The 19,481-nt window shown below is 41.1% G+C and overlaps 1 long non-coding RNA gene across 1 annotated transcript in view; it reads right to left on the bottom strand.

Moving 5' to 3' along the window:
- Positions 1 to 11,593: 11,593 nt before the first annotated feature.
- LOC109270828 (uncharacterized) overlaps positions 11,594 to 19,481 on the bottom strand; it is a 157,499-nt gene continuing 149,611 nt past the window's right edge. The window contains exon 3 of the long non-coding RNA XR_002081701.2: positions 11,594 to 11,703. This is a non-coding gene — a long non-coding RNA (uncharacterized LOC109270828). The remainder of the gene's footprint in view (positions 11,704 to 19,481) is intronic.

Raw genomic sequence — 19,481 nt, 5'->3', positions numbered from 1 at the left:
AATAACTTCCTTGTCCCACCCCGTTTTTGCCTACAAAAGTCTTCCAAGGTTCCTTGAAGCATTGTTCCTTTCTACTGGCTACACGGGATGCTGCCTGATTCATGAAGCATTAAATAAAGCCAATTGGATCTTCAAATTTACCCAGTTGAATTTTTGTTTCTTAAAAGAAGAAATTGCAATTTCCCATAGTGGCAAAATCTGTTGTATTTGGCACATAGGGCTTTGAGATGTTTCATTCTGCTTATCTACAGTTTCCCTATTTTCTTTAGTGAGTAGATATTACACTATAATTGAAATATTATCCATAAAAGTTAGCACCTGAAGGACTGATATGGTTAATGTGTCCACCAGCCCGGATGTGTACAAAAAAGGGAAAAGTTTATGGAAGTGAAAAGAAATGGCCATCTGTCAGCTTGAAATCCAGTTAGCACATCTTTAAATCAGCATGAACACACACAATGAATAGAAAAAAGATCTTGTGGGAGCCACAAAAAAAAAGCTATTTCTTAAAAATTGTCTTTCTGTAAGTTCTTATGTTGCTTTTTAATTCACTGTTTGCAGTCCATATTTTTTTTCCCTAATTATTCTAAAGTTTAAAATGGTAAATTTATGTTTCTTGTACTTGGGGGACTCAGAAGAATGTCTTGCTTTGCAACTGAATAAATGGTAGAGCATTCTCACATTGTTTCTTGACCTTAAATGTTACCTCACAATGGAATCCTGCAAGTCTTAAGAGGGGACCCATACACTGATGGATGGGTTGATTGATTAGGTTTGCCCCAGTCTGAAGGCAAAGGGCTGGACCAGACACTCTGCGAGGGGCCCTTCAGCTCAAGGGTTGAGATCTCAGCTCAGCCAATCTTGATGCTGTCAGTAAGAATCACCAACAGACATTATCCCTTTTTAAGACATCACTTGTCACCAGAGCCCAGGTAGCAGTAGTCAGAAGCAGCTGATAAGAGTTCCTTTTTTTCCCCCTCATCCTGATAACGTTTTCTAGACACTCAAAAATTTCTCCTACAACAGTGAAGTACTTTTTCTAAATACAAGAGAAAAGCTGTATTTAAATGTCCACAATTTGATCTGTATCCCCAAATACAAATTTTGGTCCAGATGTAAGCCATTTTAGGGAATGAAGGAGACTTATATAGCCAACAGACCCCTTGGGGCAGTGGCCTAGACGACAAAGTCAGCACCAGTAGAGATTCCAGGCAAAAAGATCCAATTCTAGTTTATTTGGGGGGTTCGAGTGAGTCTCGAGTAGGAATAATAACATTTCCTGCATAAAGTTGCTATAAGGATTTTTTATTACCAAAAAGAGATATTAATACAAATTTCTTAATGAAATGCATAACATAATAAGTACTCAAAAAACCATGAGCCATTATTAGACAGAAATACAGCTTTGGGCTAAGAATGGATCTAGCTTTTCAGAACTTCAGGAAAATTTCGAATGAGCACAGACTCCTCTCACCTCAGAGAGACAACACTCATAGTCTCGGCTTTTTTTTTTTTTTTAATGGGTGTTTATTTTCTTATCTTGCTTACAGAATGGTAATAAAGAAAACAAGTTTAAAAATATATTGAATAACATTCTCCACAGAGTAGCCAGAATAATTTGAAAAATAAGTATGAAAATGTCACTTTTCTGCATAAAATTCTTTGAACATCTAAAATCCCTAGCAGATGGTAAAGGGCCTTCACCTCTGCAGACCCCTCTAATTGTGGGAGGAACTGCAGCCACAGTGACCAGACTTTCTGATCTTCCAAAGTACTCTACTCTTTCTAACCTCCAGGCCTTTGTTCCTGCTGTCCCCCACCCCTGCCCCCCTGGAGGTCCTTTTCCTTGTCTCTTGACTGCCAGATTCCTATTCATTCTTCAGATTTCCTTTAAATACCACAGTGTCAGTGGGCCATCCCTGACCCTGTAGACCAATTTTCATCCTGCTCTGTTATTCTCTCTTATAGAACACTGTCATTTTCCTCCTTTACACTTAGCACTTATAACAAGATTTAATTATGTAATTATCCCTGTGTTAACAGCCTGACTCTGCCACTGGTTTGTCAACTTCATGGGGGCAAGACCATGTCTGTTGTGCTCATCATCACAACTCAACACACAGGGAAGTGCCTGGCACATGGCAGGCTTTGGATAAATACTGGAAAAAGAATGATTTTATGGAAGGGAGGGAGGAAGGAAGGAAGGAAAGGAGGGAGGAAGGAGGGAGGAAGGGGAGAAAAGGAAAAGAAGGTGGAGGGAGGGAAGGGGGAGAGAGGAGGGAGGGAAGGGGGGAGAGAGGAAGGAGGGAAGGGGGGAGAGAGGAGGGAGGGAAGCAAAAGGAAGAAAGGGAGGGAGGAATGAAGAGAGGCAGGAAGGAAGAAAGGAAGGAGGGGAGGATGGAAAGAGGGGAGAAAGGCAGGAAGGAGGGAAGGGAGAGAGGAAGGAAGGAAAGGAGGATGGGAGGAAGGGAGAAAAAGAGGATGGAAGGGAGGGAGGGAAGAAGGGAGGAAGGAGGGAAGGAAGAAAGGGAGGGAGGAGGGGAGGGAGGCAATATTATCACTATACTTTAATACTGAGGATAAGGACACTCTAGAAGGTAGCACTTTTGGCAGGGTCAGTCTTCTGTTTTCTCTCCTCTCTGATCTCTGAACTCAAGTCTTTCCTACAAGTCATTCGCCTTCCCCCGCTTGGCCTTCTGGGGAGTGGTGTCTGGAGCTCTGTGCTCCTCACCTCCCTCCCTGTGACACAGATCCTGCAACTCACCATCCCCAATCCTTTCTCTTCTCTGACAGAAATCTCCACTCTGGAAGCAGGCTGAGAAGGATGCAATCAGCTGGCTCGGGCTATGATTTCAATTACTGATATGCGCCTCGTGCCATGCCTGTCCTGCGGGTATCTACACGGTAATCCATGCATCAACACTAACACAGTGGCTCTCTAATGAAGTTCCTGGCATCATAGGAGACTGGGGAGGGATATTCCAGGGATGGAGGTGGGAAGAAAGGCTTTTCTGACCTCTCAAGACTCAAAGACTTTTACCAAAACAAGGTTAGAGATATGGTTATGTGGGTTAAAAAACAAAAAACAAAACAAAACAAAAAAACCCCATAAGACAAACCACCAGCTAACATGAACAGTATGATCTTATTATTGTAACATAATTATATGCATAGATAATGTCCGAAGGATATATCCCTGGGAGTTAATCAGGCTTATCTGTTAGTGGTGGGATTAGGGCTTTGCTATGTATTATATATTTATATAATTACATATTTGTACATATCATACTATCAAAATGTCCTACTGTGCTTTTGAAAAGGGAAAAAAGAATACGAATTTAAAAGTCACCTCAAAGAATGAAGAAAAACCGGCCAAACTGTCCTGTGTCCTATTCCTCTGCAGGTTTGGTTTCTACTGTCCCTGCAGATACCTTTAAGGCACCAGCAGCTCCATCTGGGGAGAGTCCCTCTCTTACTCTGGCTTCTCCTTCCTTTCTTTATTATGCAATCACATCACTTTGAGGGCCAGACTCAGAGACAGTACGGAGAGTGAGAGAAAAATGGACCAGAGTCCAGAACACTTGGTTATGTCCTTGATCTGTTTTTGTTCACGTTGAGTTGAACCTTCTCTAAGTCAGTCTCCATTTCTGGGCCTTGCTTCTCTGTAAACTGTCCTGGCTTAGATCTTCTCTTAAGAGCCCTTTAAAAGCTCAAAGCTTCCATGTCTCAGCAAATTGCTTATTCCAGAAACTTCTGGAAGCTCTGTTGGACTGACACTTTTGGCTGCTGCTCTGCCCTAGTTTCACCTGTGTATCTTCAGGGAAAAAAAAAAAATTGTCCAGCTAGAAGTCTTAAGAGGAACCCTGGGCATCATTGATAGTGCAAGCATATAATTTAATTTAACATTCAAACTAGTACACTGGCCATTAATAATTATGTTTGAAGATCAGCCATCCACTGGGGGTTATCCTGGGAGCAGCTGGACCCTGGAAAGAACCCAGGCTTCAGTCCAGGGGTCCTGGCTTCCTAGTCCAGATACTCACATTTTGGTTGTGTGACCTTGGTCACTAGACTATAAGCTCCGTGAAGAAAGGGGAAGGGCTTGTTCTACTCATAATGACATCTTCCTTTAGAAAGTGCCCCTAAAATATGTCTCAAAAAATGATTAACTGGAATAGCATTGATTTTGCCAAGTGGAAAATTGGGCTAATGACATGTTGTCTTAAGTTTCATGTGGAGTCTGGCACATGATTGCATAAGTATCAATTTGGGTTGCTGCTTTTTTTTTTTTTTTTACCCAATTTTATAGACGAAACTCTAAGGCTTAAAGAAGCTACATCACATGTCTAAGCATCAAAGTGGGTTGTGATTTTGCCTATTTTTCCTTTTCTTTTTAAAAGGAATCTTTAAACTTAAATCAATCTTTAAACTTAATTTTGCAAAAAAACCCCTTATTTTTGCCATATATATAATATATATTATATATATAATATATATAAGCATGCAATATATATATTATATAAATAATATAAACATGTATATATACACACTTACTTAATTTATAAGAACATGCTACCAGTTGCTGGTTAGATTTGGGCTAGAATCCATGTTAGCCATTGATGTCTACACCAGGGTTTTCACAATTATCCCTCAGACCATACTTGTTTCCTATCCCAAAGTCATCCTTTCCTCAATTTTAAGCTCATGAGAGACAGAGAACCTGATACATTTTCCCCTAAGAAATACAGCTCCAGTAACAGCTTCCTGCCCCTTACCCCCCACCCCCAACACTCCTTCAACATATAATTCAGAACGGTCTCTAGCAAATATTACTTTGGGCTCTAAAATAAGGTCCCTCCCCTCCCTGTAAAAAGGAAAAACTGAATAATGTTTCCTGAAAAATAAATGCAAATGTTTCCCTGAATGACATTTCTATTGTCTGTGACTTATGTGGCTTTAATGAAAGTATTTATATCAGAAAAATGAGAGAGGAAAGCATAAGGTAACCCAAATCTCTTTCTGGCTGGAAAAGCTCTCAAGTCACTGTAGATGGTTTTGCCAAAAAGGCTTGGCAAGAAGCAGTGATATTTGCAAATCGTTCAGTGAAACTGCTTTTATTTAGTCAATTTCATTCTGGTGTCCAATGGGTTCTCTGCACAGGGATATGTTTCTTAGACAATGACAAGCCTTACACCAAATTATGAGCTATAGCTGAAAATACTGTAACAGAATGTCACTCCTGATTTGTTTTCTGAGCTGGAGCTACGTGGTTAGAAATATCAAAGGGGTGATCCATGGGAGTGTAAATGCTCATTTTGGGGAGAGGAAAAACTTGAAATGGCTGTGGAATTGGGCACCACAGCAGACAAGCATGGCCAGACGGATCGTTGCTTGCTCCAGGAAAGGGAAGAGAGACGGTCTCCTGAGCCAGCTGGCGTCTGACCAGTGAGCTCCCCACCACTCCCAGCAGTGTTATTGCCTTCGTCACACATGGATCCAGCTTTGCAACCAAACTCTGCATCTGAGATCCAAGACAGGACTCCTCCCAGAGGGCAAAAATAATCTCTTCAGAGTTTACGGTTACCTAGCCAGAGGAGAGCCACTCTGTACTGGTTTGAGACAACAAAAAGATACTAAGTGCTTAGAGGAAACGGTGAGGAACGGTGTTGGGAGAATACCGGCTTTGGAATCAGACAGAGCAGCTTCAGAATATTAGATGTAGCCTAGAACCGTATGGAAGCATTACCACCTCTAAAATCCTCACTTTGCCCATCTGTAAAATGGGGAGACTTTTTGTGGTATTAAGCTGCTCTGAGATGTATTTAATGTGTATAAGGACCCAGTGCATGCCAGCATGCCCCTTTCTCTGGTTCTGAGAGTAGGAGCAGTTCCTTCATGCCCCTCACTGGAATGTAAGGGTTATCTACTCAGAGCAGCTTCTTCAGGCTGGAGGGAACATGTGCTTGATATTGGATCACATCACCAAAAGACAGTGACATACCATGTGAGCTACATGTATGCTCTGCAGGGCGGACTGCAGTGCACCAGGGGGAAAGGGAATCATTCAGCATCAGACCAATGTGGACTTCTGAGAGAGGGGGATCTGAGCAAGTTACTCAGCCTCACTAAGCCTCAGTCTGCTCAACTATAAAGTGGGGATATAATTCTATCACATTTTTATTAGAAATAATGTATACAAAATGCTTTACACAATGTGTTCAGCTCTCAGCACACGACTATTATAAATATTTCAGGTTTTGAGAATCCTCTAACATTCCTTCTTCATACCCTCAATTTAACTACACTTACCCATACACAATTTTACAGCTGGTTTTATATTTTAAAATTGTGAGGGGAATAAATCTTATTTAATATATATATTTTTATCTTAATTATATTAAATTATATATATATATATATATATATATATATATATATATATATATATATATAATTTATTTATTTTTTGGGGAGAGAGCATGAAAGAGAGAGAATCCCAAGCAGGCTCCGTGCTGTCAGCACAGAGAGAGCCCCATGCAGGGCTTGATCATACCAACTGTGAGATCATGACCTGAGCCTAAATCAAGAGTCAGATGCTCAACTGACTAAGCCACCCAAGTGCAACCCTTATTTTAGATAAAAGGTATGAAACAAAAAATCCAAAAACCTACATGTTCCAAGGACCTCCTTAAACTGCATACCTATTTTTACAGAAGAAGAAAGGGATGCAAAAAATAAAAGTATCCTGACTACGTCAGAGAGAACTATGCGACTGTTGCCAGAAATACTTGGTAACTTGCTGTTTGTGTTAAATGAGGCAATTTTCTGACAGTTATACTATTGCTATATGTCTAATGTGAGTGTGTGCCTAATGGTCTTTGAAACTATCCCAAAGTGTGCAGTCCAGTTAGTACCCAGTGTTGACTGAGCCATATGTGTACTAACTTGTGTCAATATTTTGCTTATGATGATGGAAAACAGTCCCAGTTGTCTGAGGTTGTACAATACTTGCTAGGGCTTTGGAAGCAAAATCTCCCCTTAAGACCTTGATAGATGATGAGATCTTGTCTGAATTATAGTTAGGAAGTCATCAAAGGTACTCTGTCTTCTTAATCCTATGACATCTGCCTGTTCCATCAGGAAGATATAGTCACTAAATGTAAGACTGGCTCAGCTGCTTCTATCAGTGTAGTTTTTAAAAGCAGGGACACTTCTGTTCTTATTTCAGCTCTGCTAATTACCAGCTTTGTTACTTTGGAAACATTACACAATCTTCCTGAGCCTTAGTATCCTCATTGGGAAAGCCTGAGATAGTAATCCCAACTTCACAGAGTTGCCATCATGGTCAAATAACATAGTGTGTACAAAGACCTGAAGAGAGTACATAAAGGTGCATAAAGGGGGTTGAAAAATGACAACCATGATTACTACCATTATGAGTTCCTTAAGAAATGTTCAGTTCCTTTGTGATTCTTAAATGCTGTCAGGGATAAGTGATGGAACAAAGTGAAATCATTTGGTAGATTTTGCATCTAGGAAACCACTTAATGCCAGGCAAATTGGCCTGCTGTTGACTGTTTGAAGCATGATTCATTTTCAAAACTTTGCACTATTTTGAGAAGTTAACTATATCATGCATTCTTAAACAATTTTAGCAGCATAGCTTTTGCCAAAGAATGACATAATTTGACCTTCTTTGCGTAAAGGATAGGGACATAAAGATAATGAAGAAGAGAAGAATGGAAGAGCTTTATTCCAAAGGGACCAACCAAAAACAAAAAAGTTCAATGAGGATCTTTTAAGAGTTCCATAACTTTCATTAAGTCCCAACTTTTGCCGTTTTGCTAATTCATCTCCATTTCCCCATGCACATAAGCAAAAAGTCTATAAAAGCTTGACTTCTTGCTACTTGTGTACTATTCATTTCATCTTTTGGTACCTCAGTTTCTTAAGCAGTCATTTGGGAATAAAATAATGCTAACTTGTAGAGTTATTAGGGATATTAAATAAATATTAGCAATATTAATATTATAAGTATTCCATAAAAATAACTTAGCAATGAGTCTTTCTTTAAAGTCATATTTGAAAAGGAGTTAAAATCAATTAGTAGTAAAGTTCCTTCTTCCTTCAGATTTGCAACTTTAAAAACAAATATAGAAAAAAAAAGAGTCCATGAGCTTAACCAGGGGAAGAAGTAGAATAAGGAGGTGGTGGTGGATTTGGCCATGGACAACTGGGAAGTGGGGAAAGTGGGAGAGTCTGAGGGCTGGCGCTCTGGATTTGCAAGAAGGAAGCAGAGGATGAGGACACCTCCTAGAGAGATGGAAAAGACCCCTATGCATGACCCTGTGGCAAGACACCGGGCCCTAAATGACCCCTCCCAGTGACGCAAATTCCCCATATAGAGATGTTAGACCATGTTCTCTTCAGAATGACCATCATCCAAAACACCAAAGGATGTTTTAACCAAACTCTTTGTGAACTTCACGGTCTTCACTATTCAATACACATTCTTCCCAGAGGACATTCTCCTTGTCATGAGCAAACATTTGATAATGTTACCTCACAAGAGAGCACCATGTTCTGACTGATAGGTGAAAGGGGTAGTTTTTAGGAACCGGCTCCAGACAGAAGGGTAATTCCCCATGAATCCATGCCTCATGCATCGACATATACACACATGCACAGGCACACAACACGTGCAGGAACTGCTTATCTAACACCAGACCCTTTGGAAGAGAGTTTATCTAAAACATGGGGTTTCTGGGGGCGCCTGGGTGGCTCAGTCAGTTGGGCGTCGGACTTCGGCTCAGGTCACGATCTCGCGGTCCGTGAGTTCAAGCCCCGCGTCGGGCTCTGGGCTGATGGCTCAGAGCCCGGAGCCTGTTTCCGATTCTGTGTCTCCCTCTCTCTCTGCCCCTGCCCCGTTCATGCTCTCTCTGTCTCAAAAATAAATAAAACGTTAAAAAAACAAAAAATTTTAAAAAATAAAACATGGGTTTCTGGACAAGTAAATTTTACTCATCCAGCTAAATACCTCCATAAATAAGAAATGTCCTCAACATCACAATCTAACTTCAACCAAATCAGTTATAAGCTACTCTCTTAGATTGTTGTCTTAAAAAGGGTGATGCCCCTCCTATCGTGTTTTTGAAGATGCCAACATTTCAGATTATGTTAATATTCCCCATGCCCCCCCACCCCAACCTCTCTAATTCTCCCTAGGAAATTCCTATCTTTTTCCACGTAGATCATGAGCTTCATGAGCAGAGAGGCCAATTCATCTTGGTAGTTCTTACAGTGCCTAGATGGAGGCATCCCACAGAGTAGACATTAGCAAATGTTTGAGTGGAAGGGAGGGAAGACCAGAAGAAAGAGAAAGGGAAATTAATGGAGGGAGGGAGACACCTGCATACCTTAATCCTAATAGTTGCACAGATATGACTGGGAAGCCCTCTCCAATAATCCCATTTTTATTAATATCTGCTACAAAGCCAAGCCAAGGCCTCCCAGAGACGTTTAATTTTTCAAGGCGCACTGGGCATACCACCCTTACTAGGGTCATCTCAACAGGTGATAAGCTCTTCTTTGCTCTACTGACAGAATCTCAGTTCATCAGAAAACACATAACCAGGATCCTGCAATCTGCTCAGAGCAGAGCCAGCATTAGAACTCAAAGCCCTAAAGCTGCAGGACAATGTTTTATCCCACTTTATATATGTGACAGCACATTGATATTATCAGACATTTAGTAGGTGCTCTATAAATAGTGGTTGAATGAGTCTCAGAAGTGAAATTAACTCTTAGGTTGGGGAAAACTATTATGATTAAGTGCTTTACCTGTGAAGAAACCAAAGCTTAAAGAGGTTAAGTATATTCCCCAAGATGTCGGCAAGAGCACAGCCAGCAGGGCTCCAAGTATAGTGTCACATTAGTCTGTCCCAACGTGAACAAGTGAAAGGCATCCTGTCTGCCCTGGTTGCTGCACAGATCAGAGAGCAATTGAGTGGAAAAGCAATGTGTCCTTGCTTACACCCTCAAGATCATACAAAATTTGCATATTCATAAAAAAGATTAATTGATAGTCATGCCCAAATAAATATGACTGCGTGATGTCAGAAATGCTCTTCTCCCTTCTTCGACTGATTTTCTGTGTGACTTTGACCATGACACCTGATCTTTGTCCCATCTATAAAATAGGGGCTGGGGGAATCAAGGATCTCTGCAATCTCTTAGCCAACTTTAAAATGTTCTGATTCTACAGCATACCTCCACATCTTTATCTTCCGGCATCACTTCTACCTGAAAGGCTGCAGAGATAGTCATTCTCTACTCAGGACAAATATCTTACCACATTACACAGAGAACAGAGAAGACAGTAGAGTGATGTACTGTGGGTCTTTAAGCTTTATCATAGAACAACCAAAAAGAGGGAGATCTTTTGTAAATCCTGTCAACGTCGTGTCTATACCAAGAAGAACTTCTAAACAGAAGTGTTGTGAATTCCAAGCAAAAGATTCATGATATTGGGGAGGTGGGAGGTGAGGAAAACCCTTCTACTAATCCGAAGTAAAACAAGAAGTACTATAATTTGAGTCTGGAGGTTTTTTGTTCTTTTTCTCCCCGGGAGCTATCTGCTCCGGCTTGATGCTATTGTTTTTCCCAAGAGAGAATGCAGCTGTTGCTGTATGTCTGGGGGGAAGATATCCATCACCCAGAACGTATCACAAGCTATTAATAATGTATCATTGCAAATCTACCTTGTCTCAATAAACACCCTGTCTCCAAGTACAGATAAAAGGTCCAGCAGGCAGATGTTGGGATTTATTATCCTCACATTTCCTATTTCATATTTCTCTAAGGATGGTGTCCAGTATCAGGCTTATCCTGTGGGTAGAGTAGGAAGAGTAAACTAACATTTGCTTAGTAACTTCTGTGTGCCAGATGATTATATGAAATTATATCATTGGCCCTGAGAAGTAGGTTTTAACAACCCCAATTTGCAGGTGAAGAAACTGATGCTCAGAGAGGGGAAGTAACTTGTCTAGGAACACTCAGCTTGCAAGTACCAGAGAGGAGAAAAACCATCTCCCAGGCGTCTGGCTACAAAACTCTTTCTCTGTCCTCTGTAGCTCAGGATTACATCAGCGGCAGTTTTACCCTTCCCACTCTACTTCCATAGTTCTGTATATAATAGGTGCTCAGGCAAGCCTGACCAAATTTTAATTTTTGAGAAGTGAACATGGAATATGTCTTTGAGGACTGCTGTCTGAAAAGGGATTCCTACACATGAGCAGGGATGTGAAACTGCAGCGCACGAAGCCATCTCCCAAAGAGGTGGTTGATTCCTGAGGTTTCCTATTTCTTTGCCTCATTCTTGATGTTGTTTACAGTGTCTGCGATTGAGCTGATAGAAACGCAGCCCTTTTCTATCCCTTCACTACGGAACATTTCAAGTTGCACTTATGCTTATCCATTTCAGTCTTCCCTGCTTGGTTGAGGAGGGGGTGTTACACATGTGCCCTTCACCTCATATTTTAGCATTTCACACAAGTGATGGGAGAAACAGACAGACCAACGCTCTTACCCTCTATGCCCTTGCCCTCTCCACCCACCGCATGCTTAGCTCCTTTTCAAGAGACAGGATGGAGTTGTTTGACATTCAGGTGGCCGTGATTCACTGCTGGACGGGGTCACACTGTTCTGAAAAGTAATGAGCATCTATTAGCGCACTGTCCAGAATGAGGCACGAGACCAGCCCACCTCAACCATGCAGTTGATCTGGGAAGAGGATACAACACCCACTCCAGGAGCCCAACTGTTATAGATTCAAAGAGGAAAAAGAAAGGCAGCCCTCACTCCAATACGATTTCCTAAGAGGTTCTAAACTGGGAACCACAGAGTAATGATATCTGAGCTAAGAATATAATTGATGCTATATTTCTCCATAATCATTGCTATTGTGTATATACTCTCCTAGGTCCACGAACCCAGAATGGAAGAGGGAACATGGGCACTGAAACCCCATCCAAATTTCCAGCTACTCTCACTAGATTACATTCCCCTTGAAGGAAGGGCAAGTGCTGACAATTGTACCACAGCTATGTTAGTGATTCCAATGGAGTGTGCTGGCAATTTTCATGTTCAAATCTGCCCTTTTAGGTCACATTTGTATAGATGCAAAAAATGAGGCTTGGAAAGAAGTCAGGTAGCTTGCTCAATGTATATAGCTGATAAAAGGCAAAGTCGGGATTTCACCATGATTTAGAGAAAAAAAAATGCATTTCTTGGTATCTGTGCCTCAGCTGCAGCTGTTTAGGAAAATGCAGCATATATGCTTAGTCCTCAAGGAATTAAAAAGCCAAACTCAAATTCCCTGGGTATCTACATGCCCTTGAAGGAAAGCACTCATCCATTTCCCTTTGAAGCAGCTTCCAGAGATAGCCAGAGTGTTGTGCAAGGGAGTTCTCGTAAAAATAGGCACCGCTCACTGGGCTCCATTTCTGCAGCCCCAGAAGGATGTAAAACCCCGCGTGGTCATAAGAAAACTGAACAATTTTACTGACAAATTAAAGGTTTGGGAAGCAGCAGGAGAAACTGGTCAGCTACAACTTCAGAGAAAAGTGCACTGAACATTTCAAAGCCTTCACTTCATTTATGGAGGGAGCCGCGGAGGTCTGGGAAGTGGTCCCCAATGGGTGTGCACCCAGCATTAAATATGTGTTCTTGCACTCAGCAGGGCTTGAGCTCTTTTAAGGAGGGACTGGATAGTAGGAGAGGGAGGGGTGGAAAAGAGTGAGAGTGAGAGAGAGCAGAGGTGGGAGGGGTTCTGAAACATCTGCCAAGGAGAAGTCTTGCTCTGGTCATCAAATGGTACAGCAAACGAATGGGATTTTACAGATGCTGCTTACAAAGGGAGGACCACAGTGAGCGAGGAACTGGTCCGAGCTCCTCGTTCCTTGGCAATAAAGACTGGCATTGGCCGAAAAAAATGAATAAGCAAGAAATATCGGTGAAACATGTCCACATAATTTTAACGCACATTTTATATGTATAATATATAATGCATAGGATCATCACTGTTTCTATTCTTGTATCCATATTTTATAGAAAACAGACTAAAGTTCAGAAAGTTTAAACAAAGTAATTCATAAATGGCAGACCAATTGCCATCTTTTCCTTAGTCTTTTGAACCATTTAGGAGCCGCCAAGATGCATTTTTCTCCAGGAAGTCCTCCTTATTGCTTCAGGTGTGGGTTAAGTGCCACCATGGCTGCGTTTCTACTCTATCCCAGTACCTGCCATTTGTATTCTAAGGGTCTTGAGATCTCTGTCTCCTCCACTAGACCTTAGGCTCCCTAAACTAGCCAGCTGCCAGGTTTATTTACTGTGTCACCCCTAGCCCCCAGCACAGTCCATGTGCAGTATGAAAGTGAGGTTTTGAATGAACCATCTTGGATCTCTCTTACTCTCCTTCTTACCCAAGGTCCACCCTCTGGGTTTTTATGTCTATCCTCTTCCTCTTCATCCTCCTTCCTCTCTATTACCCCATAAAACCCTGTCAGCTGCAAGTCAAGAAAATTACTCAGTACATGACTTCGCTACAAGGCAAAAATAATAGAAGAGAGGGCCATTCATTTTCCATCCCAGTGATGTCTGCCTTTGAGTAACAGAAATAACTGTCGTTTATTGAGATGCAAATGATAACAGCAGGGTTGACCATAACAGCTGATTTTCCCTGAGTATTTAGCCTGCCCCTTTCCTTTTGCAAGTACTTCCTCATTTAATTCTTCCAATGGTCATGAAACCCTACGAAGTATCATCATCCGCTTTCATAAGCGAGGCTCATAGATGCTAAATCCTTAACCAAGAACACACGACAATAATTTCTAAGTACTTCTATCTAATTCGGAAGTCAATAAGGTTTCTCTTGCATCAGCTGCCTTTCTAATATGAATAACTGCAATGGTCATACACTGAGCATCTCCTGTGTGCTTTATACTTCATGTATATAAGTCATGTAATGAGTTAATGCACCCAGAAATAAAGTTAGTACCTCTTTATGGATTGATATACGAGAAACTTACGGAGCTAAGATGATTTGGAGAGGTTAAGGCAAGCAGCTATACCTAACGACCTCTTGAGTAACAGACAGTATTCTGAAGATTTATGAGCAAAATATCAAGGAAAACTTACAAGTCTTTAAGCACAATTTTATTACATAATGAAGGCAGGGACTCCTCCATCTTTGCCTAAGGGTTGTCTCCGTGGGGCTCCACAATGTGGCAACTCGGGCATATGGCCCTCTTCCAAAGGAAGGCCCTGCTCCTTGTGGCTGACAGGCCATGTCTCAACACAATCTCTTTAGATTCACGATGGAATGGCAATTATTTAAAATTGGCTCAGGTCTGCATACTCCACTGGATTCCTTTTTATCCCACTTTAAGTGTTTCCCTTGGGACCGCTTAAACAGCTCTATCTTTTTAATGACAAACTATCCATCGACAGGACTGGAAATGAAATCAAGCTTTTGTTTAGCAACCAGTCTGTTTATTTATTTTCCAAGTTCATGAGTTTATATGTATGCTGCTCTTAATGGGCAGTGCATAAAAATGCCTCTTTTTATTTTCTTTTCATTTGCATTGTTGCTGATAATGGCTATTATCAAGCCATTAGAGGCAGAAAAGTACCGTTTTTGCCTTCCAAGATGGGTTGCATTTGTGTATGTGTGTTCTATGCAGATTGGCCAATATGTTAAACTTTCTTTTTTACTTCTTTCTCCGATACAGATGGCTTAATGTCAGCCACATGATTTTTCTCACTTATGCATGGAATTATATACATATATACTTATGTATATAATTATACACATATGTACGTGTGTACATATATGTGTATGTAGATGCACACGCACATATTCACATACACACATAAACACTCACACACATGTGTATATACACAAACATTCATACATACACACAGAAAATCTGCTTTGTCTTTTTTTTTAATTTAAATTCAACTTAGTTAAGATATAGTGTAGTATTCGTTTCAGGAGAAAATCTGCTTTTTCAATCAAAATGAAAAGTCTGTGCCAGGGATGTGAAATGCATTCTACACCACATCAAAATCTGAAGCATTGTTATGTAAATCTATGACACCACGGTCTTGTTTTAAATAAAAGGCATGATGGACTGAGTCTCTCCCATAGGTAGCCCATTTAAGCTTTCACGGTTAACTAAAATCATTGTTGTATGTGTTGTATCTGAGAGGCACAATCATATGGATAAAAACTAAGGAAAGTCATTCTTTATTCAGATGTTTCCAAATGTCTACTTAATGTAAAAACACAAAACAGTCAAATTTGGGAACTTATGTTTCAAAAGATTTCATCGATTCTTGAAAGTGGCATTTGTTTAGATTATTTTATGGGAGGGTCAGAAGAAGACATTCACTTTTGTTTTCGATAGCATTTTAGGTGAGATGGGTAAAATGAAGTTAACTAGCATTCATTGGATATTACATGTCCTAGGTCTTTTATAAATATTATTTGACATTGTCCTCTATGAAGAAGGTCATTCTTTAAAATATACATCACTTCTATGAAGTAGTATTTTCACTTTATGTGTTGGTGGAGCTGAGAATCAAATGTGACTGTTGCCAACTAGCAAAGCTCAGATAGACAAGGCCCCAAACATGAAAGAAGGCCCAATTGTCTGGTAGATTATGAAAGCTAAGCTCAGGGGCACCCAGGTGGCTCAGTCAGTTGGGCGTCTGACTTCGGCTCAGGTCATGATCTCATGGTTTGTGAGTCTGAGCCCCAGGTCAGGCTCTATGCTGACAGCTTGGAGCCTGGAGTCTGCTTCAGATTCTGTGTCTCCGTCTCTCTGCTCCTCCCCCGCTCACACTGTGTCTCTCTCTTTCTCAAAAATAAATAAGCATTAAAAAATTGTTTTAAAAAAATGCTAAGTTCAGTCTTGCCCTGGAATCAAGGCCTGGAGTAACAAACTATATTAGAACAGTGGTTGTCAGCTGGAGCATTTTGCCCTCCCAGGGGACACTCGGCCATGTCTAGAGACATTTCTGGTTGTCACACTGGAGGTGGGGTGCTACTGGCATATAGCAGGTAGAGGCCAGGGATGCTATAAGCGAGCCCTCCCCAACAAAAAAGCATCTGGCTTTTTTGTCAACAGTGCTGAGGCTGAGAAAGCCCTCCTCCATCTAAGACCCCGATGTTCCTCTGTATTTTATCACTCCTGTCATTTTATATAGATCAGCATTCTAACCACGATCTGGGAGACAAATGTAATGTTAGCATGTGCATTGGAAAGAAGCATAGGGTAGGGGGACCAAATGCAAACCCTGACTCTGCTACCTACAGCTTGTACCTCATGGGGGAATGACTTACCCTCTTGATGACCGAGTTTCCTCATCCGCGAATTAGGGAAATACTAGCACAAACCTCATGCATGGGGTTCTTCAAAGGATTAAGTGAGAGAATGTGCATGAAGAGTTTAGTGAGACAGTTTAGTGAAGGGTAAATGTTCAACCACTTCGCTGTTATTCTTATTTTCACTACTGTTATTATTACTTCATGACTTATTTCCATTTTCTGGAAAGCACTCAGTTTTTAATACTACCTTCATTTTTTTAAGAAAGCTTTTATCTCAAGGTTAGGTAGACCTGCTTTCACTCACGTTTGATTGCAGACTGCAGCAGAATCAGAATAAGGAGAGGGCCAAGCTGCAGGAGGAAGCTGTGGGCTATTTTTGGAAGAAATGCTCTTCTATGCACAACTCCACAAACCCTTTCAATATGGTATCTTCAGTATCTTCCTGAGAGAACCCAAAGCTCCTGGAGAGTCCTGGTCCTCTCTACATAGTAGAGCAGCATCTCTACAGCTAGGATGCATCTAGCATGTAGGATTGGGGCTTTGCCTTCTTCCCACAGCCGTCATTACCCAGCTAAGGAGAGAATCAGGCAGTCTGAGGGAGCTCACTGCAAACCTCTTGGGTGACTTAAAATCACTGTCATCAAGCATGAGGAAGACTGGGCTAGTGGGAGGAAATGGGTGAGGGTTGAAAAAGGGAGACAGAAAGCATGAACTAGGTATTGAAGAACTCAGGGTTCAAGGAATTTGCTCAGGGCCACACTGCAAATATATGGAGAAACCAAAATTAAAAGCCCAGAAATCCTTCCTCTCAAGCCTTCTGCTATTTTCCTCTGACTAAAAGGAGTTCCCTGATTAGAGAAGCTATCAACAGGATCCTGAATCCAGGTACTTACAAGAAAGGCAGATAGAGGCAATCTTGTTATTGATAAAACATTGTAAAGAATGAAATGGAATGTGTTGTTTACTGCCTAGTACAGAAAACAGAGAAATAAGAAATATCCATCAAACTCTCCCACATAGAAAATAAACTTTCTGTTGAAAGATAAGAGGAAACTCCTGTGTTAGATGTCAAATCCTTCTGTTAGTTGTTTTCTGCCTGCGGGTGATTGGGCAGCAATACCACTGGGTAGACGTGGCTTGTAGCTTCGTTTGCCATTTGGGAGATGCCATTCCATCATTTGGGGCCTCATAAATGACTGGAAAATTCCGTGGGCAAACTGCCATTCTAACTAGTGTGCATCAGTCCCCAAAACGAAGAGTTATTATAGAACTCAGAAACATATTTGAAGTTTGTCAGTGACATTTATGGAAATGGTGCAGTTTACCATCACCATCACCACCACCATTGCCACTACCACCACTGCCATCACCCCAAATCATTATCCTTGTCTTCATCACCAACACCACGGCCACCACCACCACCATCAACATTATCACCATCATCATAACCCATCACCACCCATCATCTTCATCGCCACCATCATGATCATGATCACGACCACCACCACTGCCATCATTATTGCTATGCATCAGGAACTGGGTTTTCATTAAATATTTCATTCAGCACTCACAGCATGAGGTAGGTGGTCTTAGTCATTAACATTCCTTTCTTTATAGTTGTGGCAATTCAGACTCAAATGGGTGAAATAGTTTATCAGGGATCATACATGGCAGGACAATCCCCAGTACACAGCTGCTTGTTAACATTGTGCCCCTTCTTGTGGGACTGATGCAAAGGTTCTGTCCTTCATTTAAACTACCCCAAATCCTCATTATTGGTGTATCTTTTATGACAGCATATTCTGAGTTTCATTATGCTTATTAGTATACAGCTAATAAGACATCCCAACTAGCTAAGAAATGAGAGGGTAGAGTCTATTATTTCCCAACACATAGTCAGCACTAATACATTGCAATACTTAAATGGTTGCAATACTGGTGGCCTTTGGATAAATTTTACAAGATTCTGAATCTTTTCCTGGACCCAAATCAAAGATATACATTTATCTGTCTGGTAAGATAGTAGCTGAAACACTCCCAGCTTGAAAAACACAAGATACGGTGAAAAACATGTGTTTTACTCCAAGACTGACCAAGTTAGATGTTTTGTGTTAAAAAACAAAAAACAGACAAAAAATCCTTTCCACTAGGGATAGAACTCTTGATTTAGACTCTGTAGGAGCCTTGGGCTCAGGGCCACGCCACTCTGTTCTACCTCACTATGAACTATCAGTCCCTTGCAAGGTTAGAGCCCTCACCAGGTCATGGTTAACTCACTTGTTTACCAGGCAGTGAGCTCCTGAACAGCAAAGACATTTACTCACTTTTTTCTTATTCCCTATTTTAGCACAAAGCCTACCACACAATGGATGTTGGATGAATTTTTGGAGGAATGAATGAATTTGTTCTTTTTTAAAAATTTGTTCTTTATTTATTAATTTTCTCAACTGTGAAATGCAAGGAAGTATGTTAGGTGAGCCCCAGGGAACAGCTCCAGATCTCACATGATAAAAGGGTATGAGAATCCGTTGTTATTAGGTCTGATTCAGAGCAGTGATGGCTGAGGTGATTTTTGCTCCTATGAAGTTTTGGAGAAGATTAAAAAAAAAAAAAAGCTTAATCGGCTGGCTGAGCCATTAATTTGGCATTATCTTCATCTTTTCAAATGAGAGGCACAACTACTGCTTAGGAAAGAACCCAGAGGATGCTCTAGTTTCTTTTTCCCTTTTCTTCAATTCGAATATTACAGAGCAAGGTCAACTACACTAATCACAACTTCAATCCCCACCCTTCCACCCCCATAGCATTTTGAAGAAGGAGAAGTAGTGGAGACTGGAGGGGGGAGGAGGAGGGGGAAAAATGATGATGATGAGCCTCTACAGGTATGAGTGTGAGTGCTGGCAACACAAAGCAGGGAAAGATTGCAATTGAAGACACCCTTGCCCTCCACCTGAGGTACAAACAAGGTGGAGAGCCAGTTTCCATCAGGTCCCAGACAGGTTCCATCAGGTCAGCTAATTCAACTGGCCACTCAGGCTATACCCAGATGTGGGCCTCTCAAATCAGATTTTCACCAGCTTTAGGGAGGAAA

Source organism: Panthera pardus, unplaced genomic scaffold (genome assembly GCF_024362965.1).
Source record: "Panthera pardus isolate Hobbes unplaced genomic scaffold, ASM2436296v1 HiC_scaffold_19, whole genome shotgun sequence".
Classification (NCBI taxonomy): Eukaryota; Metazoa; Chordata; class Mammalia; order Carnivora; family Felidae; genus Panthera; species Panthera pardus.
This window is presented reverse-complemented; position numbering and strand designations above follow the sequence as displayed.